This window comes from Pelodiscus sinensis, chromosome 1, assembly GCF_052426305.1.
Source record: "Pelodiscus sinensis isolate ZL-2025 chromosome 1, ASM5242630v1, whole genome shotgun sequence".
Taxonomy (NCBI): domain Eukaryota; kingdom Metazoa; phylum Chordata; order Testudines; family Trionychidae; genus Pelodiscus; species Pelodiscus sinensis.
In genome coordinates this window covers 86295899-86320186 of record NC_143052.1, presented here as the reverse complement: position 1 = coordinate 86320186, position 24288 = coordinate 86295899, and the positions used below count along the sequence as shown (strand labels likewise).

At 43.6% G+C, this 24288-nt stretch overlaps 1 protein-coding gene across 3 annotated transcripts in view; it reads left to right on the top strand.

The window, feature by feature from the left end:
* The window catches only part of BLTP3B (bridge-like lipid transfer protein family member 3B), a 100002-nt gene that overhangs the window by 9273 nt on the left and 66441 nt on the right, over positions 1-24288 (top strand). Inside the window, exon 2 of one of the 3 annotated variants that reach the window (XM_075934115.2) lies at positions 9072-9218. The exons of 1 other annotated variant lie outside the window; for it this stretch is intronic. The gene's annotated coding sequence lies outside the window, so the exon portion shown is untranslated. Of the gene's footprint in view, positions 1-4766; positions 4841-9071; positions 9219-24288 lie in introns of all 3 variants that reach the window. One more of the 3 variants, XM_075934124.2, reaches the window with a different exon arrangement.

Genomic DNA, 24288 nt, shown 5'->3' with positions numbered 1-24288 from the left:
GGGAACCGGCTTTTAAGCTGGCTCCCCCCAGCACCGGCTCCTGTTTTCCCCCCTTCTTCCGCCTCCTTCCTGCTGCCTTTCATAGAGGCAGCAAGGGGAGGGAGGAAGGCAAGTAGTTAATAATCCAGTTGACTACCTGACAAGTTTATGCTTAAAATGGATTTAATCTCTGATCCTGATGACCCTGATCTGGATCTGGAAGACCACAGAGGCGCTGACCTCTGCTAGATGAGTGAATGCTGCACTGATGGGTTCTGGCACTGATACTCAGCTTATGCTGGAAACCAGCAACGATGCTATGGCGGGGATACTGGCTGTACCAGGGAGCATGATGGTGAGTGGGAGTGGTGCCTAAGAGAATGGCATTGCATGGATGGCTTCTTTGTTGACAGTGCTGGGTATGACAGCATTGAAGGCTTGTCCTTCATTGCCTGGGTTTGTGGCACCATCATCTCAGTGAGGTCCCTGGCAGCATTGAAAGTGTCAGGGTGGATGGAAAGTCCAACTTTTCCATCTGACATTGGTTCTCAGGGGGGAGACTAGGTGCCAAACTTGACAGAACCACAGTGGGAACTAAAGTTGATGGCCTTTGTCCCTGAGTCTTGGGAGCTGAGTGCTCCTGCTGGGGCATGCTACTGTTGTCCTGGAAAGGTGAGGTGCCTTGTTTGGAAAATGGCCCCTCTCAGATACCTTCTTCCACTTATGTGTCATTGGTGAATGGAAGTGGTGCCGGAAAGGTTGTGATTCTGAGAATAACTATGTTGTTTGTTCAGTACCAAGTTGCACACTGATTCACTCAGACCAGGAATTTAGGGTCGGAGAGTATACACCATTAAGATTAATTTTGATCTGAGTCCCTCTCTTTCTTTGTCCTTGGTCAAAATTTTACACCTCTTCTCCAAGGCACTTCCATCATTATTTGTGTGGGTCCCTCATAGGCATAGGTTTGTCACCTTTTAAATTACATACCGAAAGTGCATGTATGTTGCCTGCTTTGACCTGTACATAACTCTTATTTCTTTTTCCTAGTTAGTAAACACTTTTATTATAGAATTGTCTACAGACAGTTCTTTGGTAAGATATCTAAGGTACAAGGAGTGAGTGATTAGTTCATTGGCATTGGGAGAACCTGAATATTTTCCATCTGTGATGTATGTGACCATTTCATCACATAGTCTGACTAGCCTGGGTGGAAAGATATAAGAGCATCTAGGGACTGTCTGGGACTCCACTATAAAATTACTGCAGTATTTTGGGAATATGCATTGTGTTACTGGGTAAGTGGAATCTAATTACAGAACATACAAATGGTTTGGGGTGTCTGCCCTGAGGTTGGCATGCTCAGGCATGTGCCATTCCAGGCAGAGCAGAACCCAACTTAAATGCCTGGTCCTGAGGTATGCCACAGATCCAAGGGGAAGAAAGCAAAAGGGAAGAACAAACTACCTGAAACTTTAAACAACTATTGAACTAACTAATGAGCTAAGGGAGCACTTGCTAGGCTAATCGAACTAATGACCATCACAGGTGGTAAGAAGGAAACAAATGGGGGAAGGGTCAGTAAGGTCATATATAGGGATGTAAAATTCCATTTAATCAATTAATGGGTAAAACATTAGATTTAACTAGTTAATTTCTTAAACAGATGGGCAGGGAGCTACTCCAACCTGGCTGGGCCCGCTGGCTAAACAGTAACTGGTAAGCATCATCCAGTAAGGGTGATGGTTACTCGCTAACCAATTAATCACTGTCATTCTAATCATATATTGAGTGCCATGGAGGCACCACTCAAGGGGGCTCCACAACTGATCAGTGGGTACTGCTAAGGGGAAAAACTTTCCAGCGATCATTTATGCGGCACATGCACACCTGATAGGAATTGATGGGGATTAGCACTCAAGGAAAGAAAGTTACTATGAGCTTTTCTTCTAGAACAGGGGTCAGCAATCTTTTTAAACCAAAGAGTCAAACTACATCAAAATTCAGAACAAACGGTCAACAGAGAGCTGTATAAAAATACCTATTTGCATGAATGAAAGCATACAACTTAATATTATTGATAATTGATATGATGATTAATAATAGCATAAATGAAACGTACTCACAGATTTTATTTAATGGGACTTCTGCTGCTGCATCTTTCTGTACATTTCTTTGAAGTTTACATCATAACTGGTAAATTCAGAATCATGCACGCATTTCAGCTACATGAGTAATTATGTTTTTAATTTTTTTAATTTTTCATTTTCATGCAGTTGCATGCATTTTGGAAATGACAAAAGAGCCATAATTGGTTCCATACTGAGCCATAGATGCAGATCCCTGTTCTAGAAGCTTTTGCACCTTTTTGTTTACAGCAAACTTTCAATATTCAGTAGGCGTGCATCTACACTGTACCCTTAGCTCAAAATAAGCTATGCAATCTGAGCTACGCAAATTGTGTTGCTTATTTCGAGTTAATTTCGAAATAGCTTATTTCGTAATTTTGAAATAGAGCTCTATTTTGAGACTTCCCTTAATCCTCGTGGAACAAAGTGTACAGGGGGGTCATAATAGAGTGCCCGTTATTTTGAAATAATGGGTGCACTGTCAAGATGCAGAATAGCTATTTTGGGATACTGGAAGTACAGTATCTCGAAATAGTGCCTCTGTCTAGATGCAACCTAGGAGAATAGCCCACAAATGCCTTTTTGACCGTTAACATTCTATTCAGCATTTGCTGTGATATATATTCGAAGGCTGCCATTTGCCTTCTTTCATTAGTGTTTCTCAAGCCAGGGTTGGCAGAATGCAACAATAAAACTGAATGAAAACACGTTGGACCATGCTGCTGCTTCTTAGCAACATACACTGGGAATGCCTGGGAGCCTCTGGAGAAGCTGTAGTGGAGGAGGGCTGGGCACCAAATGCGTGTGGAGTGATCTCAACCCTCCATGTTGGGAAGAGAGCTGTGGACAGAAGCTGCTCCAGCAGCAAACCCTGTTTGCAGGGGGTCCTAGTTTTTCGTGGACAGGGGCTGCTGCTAGAGCAGCCTCTGTCCTTGGCCAGCCCGGGCTGCCACGGACAGAGGCTGCTTCGGGGCAGCCTCCCACACTGCCTCCCCCTCCTCATCCTCTGTCCATTGGGAGGAGCTTGGACCCTCCCTTCCTCAGACAAGGATTGCTGCCATCTCAAACTGCTGCCTCTGTATCACTTCGGGTCCACTCCCAGAGAGCCCCATGCCACCCCACACTGCTGCATCTGTATCAGAGGCAGCAGTGCAGGGCAGCAGGGCAGCGAGGGAAGTTGTTTTTTGGCATGGCTCCTGCCTGCCACCATGTGCTGCTGCCTCTGATACAGATGCAGCAGTGTGGGGTGGCATGGGGCTCTCTGGGAGTGGACCCGAAGTACACTGGCTGCCAGCCCTGCCCCTGGGGACTATCAAATAGTTGTGTAACTGCTAAGAATTTATGCAGTTAGTTGACTATTCAGTTAACTGTTAGCTAACATCCCTAGTCATCATATTCTGTACCTCATCCCTTTCAATTTCTGGAGGCACTTCTGATTCTTAAATCTTGGGTCTAGTGTTGTTACTATCTTCAGAAATCTCATATTGGTATCATATTTGCATTTTGTGAAATATGCAGTGAAAGTGTTCTTAAAATGAAAAACGTGCTGGGTCATCATCCGAGACGACCATAACACAAAATATATGTCAAAATTGGGTAAAATGACAGAGCAGGATTCATTCAGTTCTCCTTCCCAGGAATTCAGTCACAAACTTAATTAATATGTTTTTAAAGAACATCCTCTTTTGTTTGTTTTACACAGTGCAGATATTTGTAAGAAAAATATAAAGCGAGCATTTTGTATTTTGTATTGTAAATGAAATCCATATAGTTGAAAATGTAGAAAACATCAAAAAAATTATAATTTTCAGTTGGTATTCTATTATAGTCTATTATTGTTTAACAGTGCAATAAAACTGGATCAGTCACCATTAACTTCAAAACCAAATTAATTTGTTTTGAGTTAATGATGTTAGTTAACTGCGATTGACATTCCTAATTTTTAGAACAAAAGGTCTGTGTGCATGTCTGTATTTCCTAAGAGCTACTATCCTGGAAATGGAGTCCTGAAGTCAAATTTCCCAGATAACTCAGGCTCTGGAGTCAGTGTTCACCTTGGCTCTCATTTTCTGTGCATGTGACAGATTGTTTTGAAATCCAGCCAAAATTGTTTGTTTGTTCTCTTAGCTCACATTCTGGGATCTCCTTCCCAAAACCAGTTTGATGACCTCTGCAACAAGTTGAGCCAGGGCACTGAAGCAAATGGTATTTATATTGTGTCTCAGATATTGCTGAGAAGGGTATATCTTAATCCATTTCCCCATTCCAGGGTGCATTTCCTGAAAATATGCTGTTGCATTAATTCAGTGTATGCATATGGTAACATCACAACAACTTAATCAAAACACAATATTAATAAATTATCACAGATTACTCCATGTGAGATATATTTCTACTTTTTTGTTTCTGAAAACTTTATTTTTGTTTGGAATTATTTGCTGTAAGTAAATCTAATTGTAGACGATTTTGTGACTGGTCTTAAAAGGTCTGTCATAGTTACATTCAATTAAAACGTTCAATTTTTAATAACATTTGAAGGGAATCTTGATTTGAAACCTAGGTTTGATAGTATTCTTTTATTTTTAAAGGAATGGAACTAAAATATTATTAAAGGAGTGTGTTACGCTGTTAGTTTACATTTTAAACTTTAATTTACAGGTAAATTTATGTTAAAGGTCACAATAGGCACCTGTCACATTACGGACTAAACCTCTGTGCCTATGGAAGCTAAGGTAAATGTAATTGTGAAACATGCTTTACAATGTTAACAAATTACCTGTGGAATGGAAGTCTGGCAAGAAAGATTTCATCCTTCCATGATTCTTGTATAGAATTAAGAAGGAGTCCCTTGATACCTTAAAGACACTAACATATTTATTAGGGCATAAGCTTTCTTGAAATACAACACCCTTTCTCAGATGCTTGAAACTAAATAAAGACAGGGGTTCAGAGATGGGAGGGTGACATACGTGCTAATTAAATCAAGGTTGATGTGGCTCAATAGTGATGACAAAGTGAGAATATCTGAAATGAAAATTACATTTGGTCCCCGAGTTGCAAATGGTTGAGTTACAACCGTTTGCATTTACGACCAAAGCTCCCATGGAGCGGTCGTAAAAGCGGTCCCCGAGTTACGAATGCATCCCGTGCTTACGAACAGCGCGGTCGCTATGTAACTCAATGGGGTCAGAGTTACAAACAGATCGAGTTACGGCCAAGTGTTTGGTCCGTAACTCATTCGTAACTCAGGGAAAGGCTGTACTTTTTGCAGTGCCTCTCAGAAGGGTAGCGTGTTAAACTAACTTTAAAACAACAAGCAGTCCTGTGGCACCTTTGAAACTAACAAATTGCTCTCCCGTAACTCATTCGTAACTCAGGGAAAGGCTGTACTTATTGCAGTGCCTCTCAGAAGGGTAGCCGTGTTAAACTAACTTTAAAACAACAAGCAGTCCTGTGGCACCTTTGAAACTAACAAATATATTATATCAAGAGCTTTTGTGGGTAAAATTCAATTCATCAGATGAATAACCCTAACCCACTCATCTGATGAAGTGGGTTTTACCCAAGAAAGCTAATATATACGATATGATATATTTGTTAGTTTCTAAGTTGTCATTGGACTGCTCGTTGTTTTTATTGTAATGAATGATTCCATGTCTCTGAGACCCATTTTGAGGGTGTCAAATTTGCATATGAATTCCAGCTCACAGCTTCACATTGCAGTCTGTTTTTGAAGGTTGTGTGTGGTGTTTTTTTTGTTTTTTTTGCCTGCGAATGGCAACTTACAAGTCAGTAAGTGTGTGTCCAGGGAGGTTAAAATGCTCTCCTGCTTGTTTTTGAATATCTCCATTCTTCATGTCTGATTTGTGTACATTTATTCTTTTGTGTAGAGATAGTCCTGTTTGTTCCATGTAAATGGCAGAGGGGCATTGTTGGCACCTGATGGCATATATCACATAAATAGATGTGCAGGTGATGAGCCTTTAACCATGTGTATAAATGGTTGCAGAATCATGGCCTGAATTGATATTTTTCTAGCTGTATGTTGATGCTTTCTTTGATGCAATTCACACAAAAGTTTTAACAATAATTTGTTGTACCGGTATAATTGGTCTCCTGAGGCTATTTTGCACAAAATACATATGCCAGAAATTAAATAATGCATTATATTCAAATAATTAAATGTTTATCTTCATACAATCCACAGTTTTAGCAAATGGACTTTAATACTAAGGTTTTGACATTGTGACCAACACACACACACACACCCATATTTGCAAGGAAAATGTAGAATTGTATGTTTCATACCTCATTATGAAGGCATTCAGTGTGTTTTTAATGTAAACATTTTTGTTTTAGTTTGCAGGTTCTTTGACATTCAGGTCTGCTATGGATCTCTTGTCTTTCACTCTGGTACCCCAGCATGTTGTGTGCTGGTGGCATCACATGAACCACAGAACGTTACAGGAGCTCAAAGGAGTAAAGACAAATTTAACATCCCTAGTGTGAAAGAGAGACACTCAGTGTGTGACACAGACTTTGTGATATAGATTGAGTGTGTGTAGCACAGAGACTGTGTGGCACAGACTGCGTGTGTGTGACAGTGACACGGTTCGTGTGCTGGCTGCTGCTGGGTAAATTTCTGAGAGAAGCCACATGCTATCATACACAGAGTCTTTCTCTCACACACGCATGCTGTTTCTTTAAGACAAATAAAGCTGTCCTGCTCTGTTGTTTCTCCTTCCCCTGCTCTGCAGAGATGGCGTATTGGAGGGAAGTGTGTTTGTGTGTCAGAGAGAGCATGAGCACTGAAATCTTAGAAATAGTGCACTGCCTCTTAAGACAGACACTCATCTGAGTCATTCAGATTGGAGCTTCAGATTGGAGCAGCTCTGCTATGTCGTCCTCTCTCCATCCCCTGCTCTGCAGAGATGGGAGTACCAGTACCCTGACTTCAGCACTCCGCTCTTTACTCACCTCTGCACAGCTAGCAGGAGAATCCAGAGAGCAGCTCGGCTATAGGATGGAGCAAGGTAGGGGAAGAGGCATCTGAACACATGCTGCTGTCTTTAACTATACACTTGGGAAGGCTGGAGAGAAATGCTTCACAGGCTGGATTTGGCCTCTGGACCTGATCTTGCCCATCCCTTAGAGTGTCATTTCAAAATGAAGCATGCTGTGACTTAATATGGAGTGGGAACCAATTTCCAGGGAGGGTCAAGAAGTCTCAGACCCAGCAAAACAAAACTGAAAAAACAGACATGTTTCGTGTTAAACAGTGCAAAAATGCCTTTTACTCTATTTGAAACCAGGTGTACACTGACAGAGAAAATAGATGCAAGATACACAACTGTAGCTATGTGAATTGCGTAGCCGGAGTCTAAGTATCTTGCATTGATTGTCTGGGGCAGTCCCACAGCGTGAGATCGATAGGAGAAATGCTTCCATCAACTTCCCTTACTTCTTGAGATGGTAAGGAATACTGTACCTGCTAAATCGCGCCTTGAAGGATCGATCGCCAGAGTTTCAATCCTCTGGCAAGTGGAGATGTAGCCTAAAAAATGCAACACATAATTCTACACTCCTTACACTGCAAACATACTTTAAAGTCTACCTTAAAAAAATCTTTAAGAAATTAACTATATTAATTAATACATAGTGTGACAATCTGTATCCTTATGTCCACCCTTTCCATGAAACTGATACATTTGGTACGAAGTATGCCTTGTAAGGAAACTCTTAATCTGCTGTTTATTATTGATCTGATAAAATATAGGTGGCAATATAGTAGCGTGTTCAAAGTTTGGAAAAGAAAGCCCAAACTAATTCCTCAGTGACAAAAGGCAAACTGATACCTCAGCCAGGTGTCATCAAAATCAAGTGTTTTTTGCAGGACGAAGAGTGTGAGTAAGAAATTAATATGTTGACAAAGAAACCGTTGGAAGTTCTCGTCTTACAGATTTGCTGTCACCTGTACTCCAGCTCGAGATGATTGTCAAAGATTAGAAAATACTATAAAAAAGGGGAGCAAATGTCTGAAATTACCTCTACCTCCTCATCTCTACTCATGGCATCAACACCACTTGAAAAACAAAGGAGGCATCATTGAACCAGGGAAGAGCTCCTGGGTGAAATAATTCAACTAGACTACTATAAGCATGTTTTGAGAGAAATCTTTTTGCATTAAATTCACTTATTTTGTTAAGTTAGAGACTTGTTTGTGTTTTGCCTTTTCTTTCTTTGTAACCAGTTCTGACCTTTATGACTCTTGTAAACACTTAAAAGAGATTTTTCTGTTGTTAATAAAGTTGTTTTATTGTTTTATCTAAATCAGTATGTGTTTGGATTAAAATGTTTGGGAAACTTGACTTGAGATGACCGGATTTATGCATATCATTTTTTATTAATAAAATGATGAACTTTCTGTGAGCTTGTATAGTCCAGGAGGGTACTGGCCAGTACAAGATGCACGTTTCTGGGGACAATTCTGGAACTTGCTGGTGTTACTCTGCAATATAATCCATGGTTGGGTGGCTAGCTAGCTGTAGCACTCATGCAGCATTGCTGGGGTGATTTACTTTGCTAGAGGCTGGGTGTGGCAGACCAGGAGTGGCTGCTTTTCCAGTGAAGCAGTGTGCAAGGCTTAGAGAATTGAGGGGACACAGCTGATCAGCAGTACAGATTGTACCCTGGGTAATGTCACAGATGGTACATCTGCATTTTTAAAATTCTATATCAGCTGTGGGTTTTTTAAAAATGTAAGTGTGTGCATTGGTACAGTGATGGATGTTCTCGTGAGCATTCTCCCTTGACACTTTATACAAATTTGTCGTCATGTTTTGCAGAATGTCATAATGTATAACATCATAATTGTAGTTCTTTATTTAAAATGGTTTCATTGTATCATTCCTTTTCCCCTTAAACTTGCTCCCTTGTGTGTCCCCTGTGTCCCATTCCCTGCAGCGTTTCCTGCTGGCTGTGGTGGATAGTGATTTGCTGTGAATATCCTTACTACCAAAATGAGTACCAGAAGCTTCTAAGAAACCATGGAAACTGACCACTTGCTTTCACCAGGAATAGGGGCCTTTTGCCTCAATTTCTTGCCCTCAGGTAATACCCTCTTCCCCCACCTTTTTAAAATAAACATTAGAGGTGGTTATACATTTTTGTATAGTCTGTTTTGGGGAGAAAACTGTAAGTCACTAGTTAGGTACCTTTTGTCTGGTACCTGTAATTCTTTGAAAAGCAGAATCTGTTTAGAAGATTTCAAAGAAATATCCAAAGGTAAATCTGCTTGTAAACTAAACGACATAGAAAATAGGTTTTCTGTGCCGACTTTCTCAATCTATTTTTTTCAGGTTTTCCCCACACTTTAATGGTATTTTGGATTACTTTCTAATTTAGCCTTTTACCTGCTTGTGTCCTGTGTACAGGCAGTCCCCGGATTACGTACAAGATAGGGACTGTAGGTTTGTTCTTAAGTTGAATCTGTATGTAAGTCGGAACTGGCGTCCAGATTCAGCCGCTGCTGAAACTGACCGCCAGTTCTGACTTACATACAGATTCAACTTAAGAACCCCAAGTCAGCTGCTGCTGAAACTGATCAGCCGCTGATTCCAGGAAGCCCGGGGCAGAGCAACTGTGCCTTGGGCTTCCTGTAGTCAGCGCTGGTCAGTTTCAGCAACGGCTGACTTGGGGACGTCTGGGGCAGAGCAGCTGGGGTGCTGCTGGGTTGCTCCAGTAGCGCCGCTCCTCGGTACTACTGGACCAACCCAGCAGCACCCCATCTGCTCTGCCCCAGGCGTCCTGATTCAGCCGCTGCTGAAACTGACCAGCAGCGGCTGAATCAGGACGCCTGGGGCAGAGCAGCTGGGGTGCTGCCCAGTTGGTCCAGTAGTGCCCAGAGCGGCGCTGCGGGACCAACCGGCAGCGCCCCAGGTGCTCAGCCCCAGGGTCCACAACAAAAGCCTGGTCTGCTTGGGGGGCACACTAGCTGCGCCCCCCCCCCAGCAGACCAGGGACACGGGGAGCAAAGCCGCAGCGGCGGGGTGCCTCGCCTCTGAGGCTTTGCTCTGGCGCGGGACCCGCTTTGCTCCCGGTGCCCCTGGTCTGCTGGAGACAGTCCCCAGTAGACCAGGGGCACCGGGAGCAGCTTTTCTCGCCCCGGAGGTCAAGGTGGCTGACCGCTGCCTGTGAGCTCCGGGGCGAGAGAGCCCCATTCGTAAGTGCGGATCCGTCAGTAAGTTGGGGACTGCCTGTATTAGTTAATGCTCATAGACTTCCTGTAGTTGATGATAGGGTTGCATTAACTATATTGAAAAATGAATGAACACAGCATCTGTTTAATTCTGTTAAAGAAATTTAAGTTAAATCTTAAGTATAGATGTAATTGTCTGTTCAAGAGAATTAGTTCATTAATAAGTTAGCATTAATTAGATATCCGTGTAGTGGCATACACAGAGAAACTGCCTCTCCACTTCCTCCAAAAATGAACTTATTTGATATTGTCATGCTTTAAAGATCTAAAGGGAGTTTATAATGAAAACCACAGTGAAACAGATAGTTATAGTTTGTTTAATTACTGTGAAACAGTGGTAGCAGTTGAGTCAGAACACAAGCCACACTCAAAATCATTCCATTTATTTTTCAGTCTAAAGCACAAGAAACTAGAATTTTTCATCAGTGAAAAAGAAGAGATGTATCTGGAATATAGCTGGTCAAAACTTTTAGTCAAATAATTCATTCACTCAAAAATGCAGCATTGGATCCATGAAAAGTATTTTTGAATTTTGACACAAATTTGGTTCATAATTGTGGACACCTCTTTCTTATCATTTCATTCCCAACACCCCCATGCTAGGTTCATCACAAGTGTATTTAGGTGACTTCCTAAAAATGGGGAAAGCGTGTGATGGTGGTGTCCCATTACACCCTGTAACCCAAAGGTTTGACACTTGGAATGTGAGTTATATAATTCACGTGCACAACATGGAGCAGGAGTTTGAGTATGAGGGTTTCATGTTGCTGGTGAGTGCACTAACCACTGGGGTTTGATTAATTCTGGGTTAGGACTCTCTGTTCTGTTAAAGCTATTCTACTTTATATAAATTAAACGTGCATGAGAGCAGAGGCTGGACCCCAGGGGCTCCCCACCAGGTTATAGGGTTATTTTTTTTTCTGTCTAGTCCAATGAATGTTGCCCCTTATCTATATTTAGATTTTAGAGCGTGTCTATCTGTGAGTCCATTTGTTCAAGATCTCTTCTTAAACGGTAAGAGTTAGTGCCATTAAATTTGGTATGCAGCTTCTTTTCTTCTCCTAACTTAAAACAAGACCAGAGTTGGTTTGTTCCAGGACAACTGGAAGCCCTGGGAAAAGGACTATTTTCTATAACATGCAAAGGGAAGAGCTGCTTTTTGGTGCGACGCAATATGAAAACAGCCGCTTAGGACAACGAGCCCATAGGGGAGAGCTATTCTGCAGTGTGTCCACTGAGGGCAGCTGCACCACCAATGGAGTGGCCAATTGGGCTGGGGCTCTGCCATCTTGCCTGCCAGCACACCAAGTAAATAGTCTCTGTGTCCCAAACCTTTTCCTTCTCTAATCCTGGGGGGGGTGTCACAGCGCTACACCGGCTGCCATTTTGTCTTCCGAGCTCAGCGCTCGACTTACACGCAGCAGGGCGGGGGGAGTGGACTGGTGGCTTGGAGCTTTAAATTAAAGGGGCCTCTTCCCTCCCCCCCCAACAAAAAATGTTCCTGGCCCTGGGGGTTACGAAGTAAAAAAGGTTGAGCACCACTGCTCTAATCAGTGGGCTCCAAATGTATTCTGCAGTTGTTGCATTTGGAGCCATAGTAAAATTACATAATTCCAACAGGTCTGAAATACAGAAGTTTGTTGTAGAGGGAAAAGACTAGTCTTAATTATTTTCCCTTCTATGCTTAGAGGCCATTGAAGTAAATATTAAAACTCCCACATCAAGAGAAGGAATTATGAGGGACGCACTGACAAGAATTTCCACAGATGATTGTGAGGAACCCATAGACATCAGAGGAAAAAGGAGTGCAAAATTAGTTTAAAAAGTGGCATATGTAAAAAGGAGGACTGTGAGGGGAAACAGTCTCAGAAGAAAAGGGATATGGAGGCAAACAACACAAACTCTCTTCCAATTATAATGACAGAAATTAAATGTAAATGAGGAACTCAAATGTATAATTTGGTAGGTACTTGTCTAGAGCATTGCACATACTGCTCGGAATGCCCCCTGGCCTATCTCTAGAAGGAAGTGAAAATATAGGAACTCTGTGAAAATGTATCTACTCACTTGCCTGAGGTTCCTTGCTATGCATCAGGCTTGCCCATTCTTGACTGGCAGAACTTACTGCTGTCAGAAACAGGTCCTGGATCATTGCACAGCTGGATCCCCCAGTTGTTTGCACCCCACAGATGCCTTCTCTTTATTGTTCACCACCTCCTCCTGACTGTTCATAGCAGGGGCTTGTGACTTGCGCTCCTCAGAAGTATTAATGGTGCTGTGGGTTGGGGGAGTGTGTCTGTTGTGTCTGGCATATAGCTCTTTGTAAAAGCAACCAGTTGTATTGCTTGGCACCAGATTGATTGTTGGCCTTTCTGGCCTTCTGGTATCCCTTTTGCAGTTTCTCGATTTCCACTCAGCACTGCTGCTGGTCCTGTCATGTAAGTGTTTTGTAACTCCTTTAATTATTGTTGTAACTATTCTACCAGGTTCCAAAATAAAATTTACATTCTTAATTCCCAGGATCACTCCATGTACCTTATCAGATAAGAAGTACAAAATCCTTCCAGTCTACCTATAAAGTGGCTAATTTTAATAAGAGATTGCATACTTCTGTTTGCAGCTCATTTACTTCTTACTTGAAATCCTTCATAACTCTTGAAGGATTATGATCTGGTCTCGGTGGCTTTTTACTATTCACTTTGTGCCAGTACTATTTCTGACATTTCAATCTCTGACAGTGTCTCTGCTTTGTTACCTGAAAATAGTAGGTATACGTTCTTCTTTGAGGAGCATCCCTGTGGGTGCTCCACCTTTAGGTGTGCCAGCGCCACTTCACCCACCAGTCAGAGATTCTTGGTAGCCGTGCCCCCCTGGCTGGTCATGCGAGCGAGGCTGAGGTGCCTGGGGTGTGTAATGCGCATGTGCGGCCAGCACGCTCCTCAGTTCTTCTCTGTCCGCCGCTGGCTCCGGTTGCTGTTCAGCAGCTTGCCCTTGCACACTCATCCCTCTCTTCTACTAGCCTAATCTCTTACTCTTATTCAGCCACTTTCTTCCTATTATTGAAGTTTTTCAGTTATTTTCTTTATTTTTCTTTAAAAAAAAAAAAAAGTCAGGTAGCGCTCTTTGCTGCATCCTGCGGCTCCGCTTTTACAATGGCAGCCCTTGTTGCAGCGTATTACCCAGGACATGCCCACCTCTCATGGGTTTAAAAGATGCTTGGACTGCAATCTGTGCATATCCATAGCAGACGGACATTCTCTCTGTGTCTGCTGCCTGGGTAAAGACCATGATATAGAGCACTGCCTGCACTGCAGGAAACTAAGTGCACAAGGAGAGCTAGACAGCTTCAGCTTCATACAAATGGAGAAAGCATTGAAACCCCCCTCTAATTCTACTTCAAACTCGCCCATCAGGCATAGTCCACAGGAGACAGATGCTGGGAAAAGGGCTATTCTTACTTTTAGCCCATATACCAAGAGAAAATCTCCCTCAGCAAGCAACAGGGCTCATAATTTGTCAGGGTCTACGTACCCGATGATGAAACAGATGAGTACAAAGCCCAATATTGCTGCTGCCTCCATGCTACCAGGAGGGGCAATTAAAAGCTCTAGTGCCAACTCCCATAAAAGTTGGGAGCACAAGCACAGGAAGTGCGCTTCCTCAGAGAGCTGCAGAGTGAGGCCAATTGATCAAGCCGTCGCTCTGGCACTGGCTAGAAAGGCGACAGGAAAAAAATGGTCACTGTCAGCACCACGTTCCATGCGGGCACCATTAGTGGCATGTGAGCTGCTTGCAGAGCAGCTGGTACCGGCTAATTGATCAACAGGGATGGCCGTGCTCCTGGTGCCATACCTGCTACCGGCACCAGCCCCTCAGCTCTGCGCTGCCAATAGCTTCACCTCCCTTTATGCCTCAGTTCACCACAACAGCTGAGCTTTCAGTAGTTTCGGTGACAGGAACCCCACTCTTTGGCAGCGATGACACCCCTGACAGATCAAAAATTTAATTCTCAGGTACTCCTGCAAATATGCCAGCACAATTTAGTGACTCTGAGGAGGAAGATCTTCCTCAACCTCAACTGTCCATGACCTCCTCACCTAAACCTATACAGACCCAACAGTGGCAACAGCAGTGGATACCTCCACTCATGCAGCCAAATTGGCCATATTGGGACCTGTGGACTCTGTTCAGACAGCAGCTCCCTCCCCAACCAATACCATTCATCCGCCAGATCTCATCCTCCCAGCCTACACTCGTCAAGTCTGAATTTTTCTGAAAGGGAAGACAATGTGGATACAACAGGGATGGAGCAACCCTCACGGTTCCCACTACCTATGCAATCTTCTCCATCCTTGACGGCAGACACAATCATGCCCTCATTGCTTATGAGTTCCGGGGATGGATTTCAAGGCCTTTCAAGAACGATTCAACAGAGTAACAGACAAACTGGAAATATCCCTCTCCACACTTCCTGACACACAACACAAACTAACTAATATTCTTCATGCCTCAGCGCAAATGAGGCTCTCAGTACCCATGAAGGAAGCATTGATGGATCCAGCTAAGCTCCTTTGGAAGACCCCAGCAACCATCCCACCTACATCACAGAGGCTTGACCGAAAATACTACATCGCCTCAAAGGATGCAGAATTTCTCTTCACTCACTGTTTGCCAGACTCTCTAGTAGTAGAGGCTGCTAACCAGAGGGGTAAGCATCAGGCTATGCGATCAACCCCATATGACAAGGATTGGAAGAGGTTCGATAGCATGGGCAAGAGATCATATTCCTCTGCCAGCCTCCAATTCCGCATTGCCAACTGTGTGGTGCTTCTTTCCAAATATACACACCACAGCTTCGACCAACTGTCAACTTTTATTGAAATTATACCAGACAACATGAAAAAAGCAATACAAGGCCTTGATGAAGGCAGGTTCCTTGATCTCCTGAACCGTACTTCAGTCAGCTCTTGACTCTGCAGATACAGTTTCAAGATCTCTGGCATCCGCAGTGGCGATGAGATGAGCATTCTGGCTCCAACTGTCCGGTTTTCCTAAGGAGGTTCAGAGCACAGTAGAGGACCTCCCATTCGAGATGTCGCGACTCTTTGTAGACACCACGAATACGACTCTTCACTCCCTCAAAGATTCCTGAGTCACTCTGTGCACGCTTGACATTCAGCCTCCTGACAATAGGAAAAATCAGAATAGACGATTCACATATAGATACAAACCGATGCCTTTCAGGCACCCTAGACAATATAACAGACGGCATCCCAGACAACCTAGACATAGACAATCATCAGAGCAACCTGTTACCCGACAAGCTCCAGCACGTCAGTCATTTTGAAATCATGGTTGAGGGTCAGACAGCCCCCATATATCCAGGGTGGCTATCCAACTCTTTTATACCACATTTGGCTCCAGACTAGCAGCATTCTATCCTGCCTGGTAATCCATTACCACCGACAAGTGGGTTGCCGCGATCATCAACACGGGTTACGTAATTCTCTTCATCTCCACCCCCTACCCGCAACCCCCATCCCTGTCCCTCTTCAGGGACCTTTCTCATGAGACTGTGCTCCTACAAGAGGCATAACACCTCCTACAATTGGGGGTTATAGAAGAGGTGCCCATTGAGCACAGAGGAAGAGGTTTCTACTCCCACTGTTTCCTCACAACCAACAAATCAGGGGGTTGGAGACCTATACTAGATCTCAGGAAACTCAGTCCTATGTCCGCTACCAACGCTTGAAGATGGTAACCCTTGCCACAGTCATACCCGCCCTCGAGAAAGGAGATTGCCTATCCACCCTCAACCTTCAGGATGCTTGCTTCCACATTGCAATATATCTGTCACAAAGACGCTTCCTCTAATTCATAGTAGCGAACCAACATTTCCAGTACAGAGTCCTACCATTCAGACTGTCGACCACCCTCAGGATATTCTCAAAAGTTCTAGCAGTGATTGCCGCTCCCTTCAGAACAAAAGGAATCACCATTTTTCCCTACCTTGACAATTGCATTCTAAAGGGCCCCTCGCCCTACCATACGCAGCAGGCAGCGAGGATTACCAGGGCATTATTTGATAGATTCGGACTATGCATAAACCTAGCAAAGTGTGTCTTGCTCCCAACACAGACACTAGACTTCATAGGGGCACACCTGGACTGCATAACTGTGATAACCTCACTTCCACAGCACAGATTTGTAGCAATTCAGGACTTGGTGCATCTGGCACAGCTCAGCCCCTGTATATCCACCAGGCAATATCTGTGTTTCCTCGGTAACATGGCAGCTACCACCTTTGTGGTACCTTATTAACGCTTGCATATGAGACCATTGCAGATGTGGCTCAGGACAGTGTACAGGCCGCATGTTCACCCATTGAATAAGTGTCTCAACATGCCAGACAGGATAAAAGTCTCTCTTATCTGGTGGATACAAATCGACAATGTATGCACAGAGGTCCCCTTTCAACGCAATCCCCCAACCCTTACAATGACCACAGATGCTTCCTTAAACAGGTTGGAGGGCTCATTTGCAGAACCAGGTTGTTCAAGTCATGTGGACACCAGATGAGCAACACAAACACGTCAGTTTGTTCAAGCTCAGAGCAGTCTGCTATGCATGCATGCACTTCTCAACAATACCATCTGCGTACTGACAGACAACACGACAACAATGCACTACATCAACAAGCAGAGTTGTGTCCATTTTTGCCAGCTCTGTCGGGAGGCAATACAGTTATGGGAATGGTGCATCCCTTGTCACATCCACCTTTATAGACACATATATCTCAGGCATGGACAATATGTTAGCAGACATCCTCAGCAGAAACTTCTCTCTCAGTCATGAGTGGAAGATCAACAGAGCAGCCATCAACCATCTATTCCACAGATGGGGATTTCCTCCACTGGACCTCTTTGGCACACACAGGAATTCATTATGCCCTCATTATTGCTCCAGAGCGGGATTGGGCCCAGGATCTCTGGGGGACATGTTCAGTATCAGATGGGACGTGCCTCTAGCATATGCATTTCTACCATTCCCTCTCATCCAGAGAGTGATACTCAGAATAAAACAGGAAAGAGGCAAAGTAATACTGCTAGTGCCACGGTGGCCCAGACAGACTTGGTATCCAGCTCTTCTACACATGGCCAGGCGTCCCCCTCATCGCTTTCCCCATGTTCTGTCATTGCTCAAGCAACAGAACGGGAAGATTCAGCACCATCGAGTATCTTCACCTGCATGCATGGCTCCTTGCTGGTTAACCATGACAGAGATCCAGTGTTCTCCAGAAGTCCAGATGATTCTCACAGTCGTAGGCCTGCAATGAGGAATATCTACACTAAAAAATGGCAGTGTTTCACTAGCTGGTGCTCTTCTTGACACTGCACTCCCACGCAGATGGCAATCCCACTCATACCTACCTACTACACCTTCACAACTCTGGTTTATCCCTCAGCTCTATCAAGGTTTTGCGGGGTCTACACAATACATTCCCACCAACTAAAGAACCAGTCCCTGCGTGGGACCTTAATCTTGTGCTAAGGGCATTAACAGGCAAACCATTTGAACCACTAGCTACATGCTCCCTTCTCCATCTATCCATAAAGGTGGCCTTTCTCGTTGCTATTACCTCAGCACGAAGAGAGGGAGAGTTGGGTGCTCTTATGACCAACCCGTCGTATATGGTCTTCCACAAGGACAAGGTGGTCCTATAGACCCACCCTAAATTTCTTCTCAAAGTACTTAACTCATTCCACTGTAACAAAGCAATTTACCTGTCTTCTTCCCCAAGCCTTATAGCAACAACAGGGAACAGACTCTCCATATCTTCGATGTCCATAGGGTGGTGGCTTTCTACCTTCAATGAACACACCCGTTCCGCAAAACACCTTGCTTGTTCATCTCCTCCACAGAAAGATCTCAGGGGCAACCGATCTCCAAACAGAGACTCTCCAAGTGGAACTCAGACTGTATAAGGATGGCTTATGCTGTATTCAGCAAACAGCTTCCCTTGTTCATATGTACCCATTCTATGAGGGCAGTGGCCGCCTCCACAGCATTCCTCCGCAGTATCTCCACAGATGAGATCTGCAAAGCAGCCACTTGGGCTTCTGCTCACATTTTTACTTGTCACTATGCCATTCAATCGTATGCAGACACTCACACTTGATTTGGCTGCTTAGTACTTTCAGTAGCCGAAACAAGCCTTCCGAAGTTCCCACCCCCAAACACTGATACTGCTTTGTAGTCCCCTAAAGATGGAGCACCCACGGGGACACTCCTCGAAGAAGAAGGAAAGGTTACTCACCCTGTGCAGTAACTGGAGTTCTTTGAAATGGTTGTCCCCGTGGGTGCTCCTCCCCTCTGCTTTTGATTCTGTTCGGGATCCGGATCAGATTAGATCCTGAGTGGCCAGCCGGGAGGCACTGCTACGAAGAATCTCTGACTGGTGGGCGCAGCGATGCTTGCGCACCTAAAGGTGGAGCACCCACGAGGACAACCGTCTTGAAGAACTCCAGTTACTGCACAGGGTGAGTAGCCTTCCTGTAGGTATCTGCTGTTATTCCCCTGGGGGGTTAAGATTGATGCAAGGAAATCATTTAGCACGTATGCAATTTCTTGTCTTCCTTAACTGATCCCTTTGCTCCCTAGCAATTCAGTCTTTTTCATGCTGTAATCTGTGTATTTTCCTCTACTTCCTGCTATCTGAAATAACTTGGGATTTCAAAAAGAGTCACTCAGGCCTTTGTTTTTGTAAAAGGTTACTTTGTTGAATATATCTTGGAAGAAACACAAAGAATTAGTCCCTAATCTCCTGTGGTTTCAGTTCACAAGGCTTATGGTTCCACAGGACATAGTTAATGGGATAATGGTGAACTCTTTCCCTCTAGCGTCTGGAAACATGAAAACATTTACTTTTTCATAACTTCAATTATCAGATCTGTAATTTCCCCTGGGTGCTTTTGTATAAAACTTCCCCTTGAATCTCTGAGCATACTGCAGTTATGTTTTCTCATTTAAAAAGTGGTATTCTAGAGCACATCTGCTCAAGCAGAAAGGGAGAACTTGAAAAATAACCTTGTTCCACTGTCCCCACTTTATTTTCACAAAAATATGGTAGGTGACTTTTAGGATTTACCATAGTTTCCTTCCTTAGGTCATGTTCCTTTGAACATTGACCTCTTTATAGATGCTGGAATGAGAGGTGTAGCTTAAAGCAGTTTCCATTATGTACAGGATTTACAGTTTGGTTCAAAGGCTCTCAGCACCCCCACTATACAAATTGTTCCAGCATCATTGGACCTCAATAGAATTTCAGTACAGAGTCACAAGGTAAGAAGGAAAAGGTGTGGTACATCTTTTGATATAGGGACTTAACATTTACTTAGACAGTACAAAACATTTGTATAGAGTGGACTTGTCATTTGTTCTCTGAGGAATTTAGAAAAGGCCATCTGACTTGATCTGTCTGGCCAAATGGATCTTTCAGCAGGCCTTCAGAGTAGATGAGACTCGGATGCCCAGATGTAATCCAGGCTCATTCTGTTTGGGCAGTCTCCTTATTCAGTCTATATGGTGAAATTTAGGCTACATCTAGACTGCAGTGCTTTTCTGGGATACCAGAAGTATCCTGGTAAAGCTATGCAGTGTCCAAGGTACGCGTCCGCTTTTCCGAAAAAATGTTCGGAAAAGCAGACGTGCTCTTTCCCCATCCTTGTAAACCTCGTTCTACAAGGAAGAAGGGATGTGTCGAAAGAGCAGGTTTTTCTGAAATTTGGTGCCATGTAGACATGCCAAATTTCAGAAAATCATCTTTTGACAGAAAAGCAGAAAAAGATATGCAAATTGCAGTTTGCAATTTACGTATCTTTTTCCGACTTATCTTTGTAGTCTAAACGTAGCCTCAAATTTGATGAATTATGCAAGGCATCAGACATTCTCTCCAAAGCTTCACTAACCACCAGAATCTGAATTTCCTTACATCACCTGGTGCAAATTTTGGTCATACAGTGCTTAAGCCCATACTTTCACAAGAGTGTCTTTCTTTAGGAGGGAAGAGGAGGAGTTAGCACTCCTTCTGAGACTGTCTATTCAAATACTTAGTCTATTGAGAATGGGCATGTAAATGTACTCCATCCTAGCCTGCTGCGTACTAGGGGTACGTCTAGACTACAGGCTTCTGTTGACAAAGAGCGTCTCGACTACATCCAGTTCTGTCAACAAAGCAAGCCGCTTTGTCAACATGAGAGTGTAGACGCAAAGGACAGTGTAGATGCAATAATGCCTTCTGTCAACAGAACACTGTCGACAAAGGGCGTTATTTCTTGTGGAATGAGGTTTACCGCCATCGACAAAACTTCCGAATTCTATTGACGTTATGTCAACACAACTTGGCGGTAGTGTAGACGCAGGTATAGTTTTGTCAACAAAAGTCCACTTTTGTCGACAAAACCCTGTAGTCTAGACACACCCTAGATGTCCATGTGGACCCTGCTGCCATGCATTAGAAGTTTGTTAGTGCAGTGATTTTCAAACTATGGGTTGTCACTCAGTACTGAGTTGTGGAATGTCAGGCACTGGGTCTCGTTGCTGCAGAATGATCAGTGGGGGTGTTAAGGCAGCTTTCTGCCACCACAGACTGTGCTGCGCCCCAGAAGTGGCTGGCAGCAGGTCTGGCTCCTGAAGTATGGGGGAAGAATGCATAAGGCTTTGCATATTGCCCTGTCCTGAGCACTAGCTCCACACTCCCATTGTCTGGGAGCCTGCTGCTGGTTGCTTCTGGGGTGCAGCATGGTCTGTGGTGCTAGGACAGGCAGGAAAACTGCCTTAGCAACCCCACTGCACTGCTGACTGGGAGCCACTCAAGGTAAGCCCCTTCTGCTTAACTCCTGAACCCCACTTCAAGCCAGAGCCCCCTCTTACAACCCAAAGCTCTCATCCTCAGCTCCATCCCAGAGTCCATGCTCTTGTCAAATTTTGTTGGGTCTTCGCCATCAATAATTTTCTTCAACTGAGTTATGAGGAAAAAAAGTTTGAAAACCACTGCCTTAGTGAGTTTAATTAACCCTAGGGAGCAGATAAAAAGTACAGTATAGAACTTTTAGTGAGTAGCAGTAGGATCTACACCAGACCTGGGCACAATACAGTCCATGGGCAGGATCTGGCCTGCCAAGCCACCGGATCTGGTCCACGGAGGCAGTGGGGAGCCCTAGGCAGGCTACCTTGCTTGCCCCACATGCTGCTCAGATAGGCATCTCTGGGGCACTTTCTATTTAAGTCCAGAGGGGAGGAAGGAAGATTCAGACACTGCTCCCACGCCTAGCACAATCCCAGTGGCTGGTTTCTGGCCAGACACTGGCCAGTGAGAGCTGCCTGTTTGAATAACAGGCAGTCACAAAGCACAACTTTCCTGCTCACTCACTCACTCAAGCACAGGGCTGAGCAGGCAGAAACTTTTTAAGCTCTGCAAGCCTTTATCCTTGCAGGCAGGCTGGTAAATCTCCTGGCGAGAACCTGCCTCTGGCACCTCAGCCCCTCCCTTTCCAAACCCTTTGCCCCGCTATTCCACATGCACCCATAACTCCTCCCAGATCTGGCACCCCAGTCTCCTGCCTGAGATCACAATTCCCTCCTACCCTAAGTCACATCCCAAAATCCTGCACCTCAGTTCCCTGCCCTAGGTCAAAAATACTTCCTTTGCTCAAACTCCCTCCCATACTCCATTCTCCCTCCTGCACCCCAGTCCTTTACTCCAAGCTCCCTTCTGCATCAACCACCATCCCAGACTCCATACGTCCTCCATTAATACCATGGAAGAGTGTGGCCCTCGGCCACTTTCCAAAGTCTTTGGAGTGGCCCCCCCATTAAAAATTATTGCCCATCCCTGATTTACACAGATAGTTGGGTTTTACTCCCACCTTTGCCATGAATTAAATGTTTATATAGGCAAGATCCATTTGTTCTCTAACCCATACTTCACCAACCTGTGTTCAAGATAGCTTTGTGTTTCTTGGCCAATCAGTTGTCTTTTCCACAATCAATTTGGAGTACTGCTGTTCAGAATCCAGGATTGTCACAGACCAAATCACAGACTATAGGTTGGGTAAGTGTGATAAAAATTCTGTCTATATACCCTTTATTTTTATTCTTAATCTTTTGAAAAACTATCCTCTGGATTATTATTGCCTCCTCTGTTACAATTGTAAATTTATTATACAAACACACACTTCTATATTATATAAAATGTTTGAAAATTTCCAGTTGGATATGTTATGTTAGCCCAGTGTGGACTGAATTTGCAGACCCTTGCAAAATTTCAAATGGTGGTGGGGACCCCTTGAGAAATCTTGACAGCCTGCGGAGCCCAAAAGTGAAAGCCACTGTTCTATAGTAATGCCAAATGTTTATGGACCTCTTAAATACAGCCTGTGGACCACAGGTTGAAAACCATTACATGAGCAGATCATGAAAATGTTTTTGCTAGATCTGAAAATATTTGGTTTAGAAACAAATTACTGTATAAATGCTTTGTCTGAAGTAATGTATATGCCCATTAGCTAGACTAAAGTTATTACCACATTGTACATACAAATTAAACTATAAATATAATGGTATAATAATACGTAACATTACATATACACATGCGCAGATCACCGGACAGTGCGGCTGGCGAGTGGGCCTCGCCGCGGTTTGGTGAGCCCTGGCCATGGTACATGGCATGAAATGGGGAGGGTGTGTGTGTGGCCAAATGGACACTGCTGCCTAAAATATCTAGTCTGAGGCAACCGGGGTGCAAGCATGCCTAGATGGAGCACTCATAAGGACACATCTTGAAGAACCATAGTTACTGCAAAGAATGAGTTACTCTTTCTTCATAATCTTGAAAATTAATTTTGGTCACTTTTACAGTAGTCCCACATTTGTGCCAGTGTTTGTTTCTGAATGATAGGTAATTGGAAAAAAATATATAATTCAATCAGAAGCAAGTTGCCCAAGTTTATTTTCAACACACACTTGACATATTCAGAAAAGAAATCTCTTTAAACAATCTTTGAGGAATGAACAGTCTCTTTATTTAAAAAGGAAAAAAAAATCAAAACATTTTAATTTGGTTTACCTTTGAGCACTGGAGAAGTTCTAGAAGACTAGAAAAAAACTGTTCCAATTTTTAAAAAGTGTAAATGAAATGACCAATGTAATTAGTCATGTCAGCCTGATATCCTTCCCGGGCAAGATAATGGAATGGCTGATATGGAACTCCTCTTTAATTCTTTAAGATAAATCAGCATGGGTTTATAGAAAATTAATACTGTCAAACTAACTTGAGATCTTTTTTAGATTATGGGTTTGGTTTGTAAAGATAATAGCATAGATGTTATATACATTGACATCCGGAAGGCATTTCAGTTGGTACCACAAAACATTTTGGTTAAAAAACTAGAATAATATATTGATAGTGTGATTCTATGACCAGAGGAGCTAATATGATCCTGGGATGTGTAGACAAGGGAATCTTAAGTAGAAATACAGAGGCTCTTTTACCTCTGCATTTAGCACTGGTGTGACTCCTGCCGGAATGCTGTGTTCAATTCTGGTGTCCACAATTTAAAAATATGTTGTTAAACAGAGGTGGGTTCAGAGAAGAGCCGTGAAAATGAAAATATGCCATATAGTGATACCCTCAAGAAGCTTACTCTGTTTAGCTTTACAATGAGAAGATTTGGGGGTAACTTGCTTACAGTCCGCAAGTCTGTATTTGGGGAACAAATATTCAATAGTGGGCTTTTCAGTCAACCAGAGAGAAGTGTAATGTGATCCAATGGCTGGAAGTTGAAAGCTAGACAAATTTAGACTGGAAATAAGGTGTACATTTTAACAGCGAGAGTAATTAACCATTGGAATAATATGGCAAGA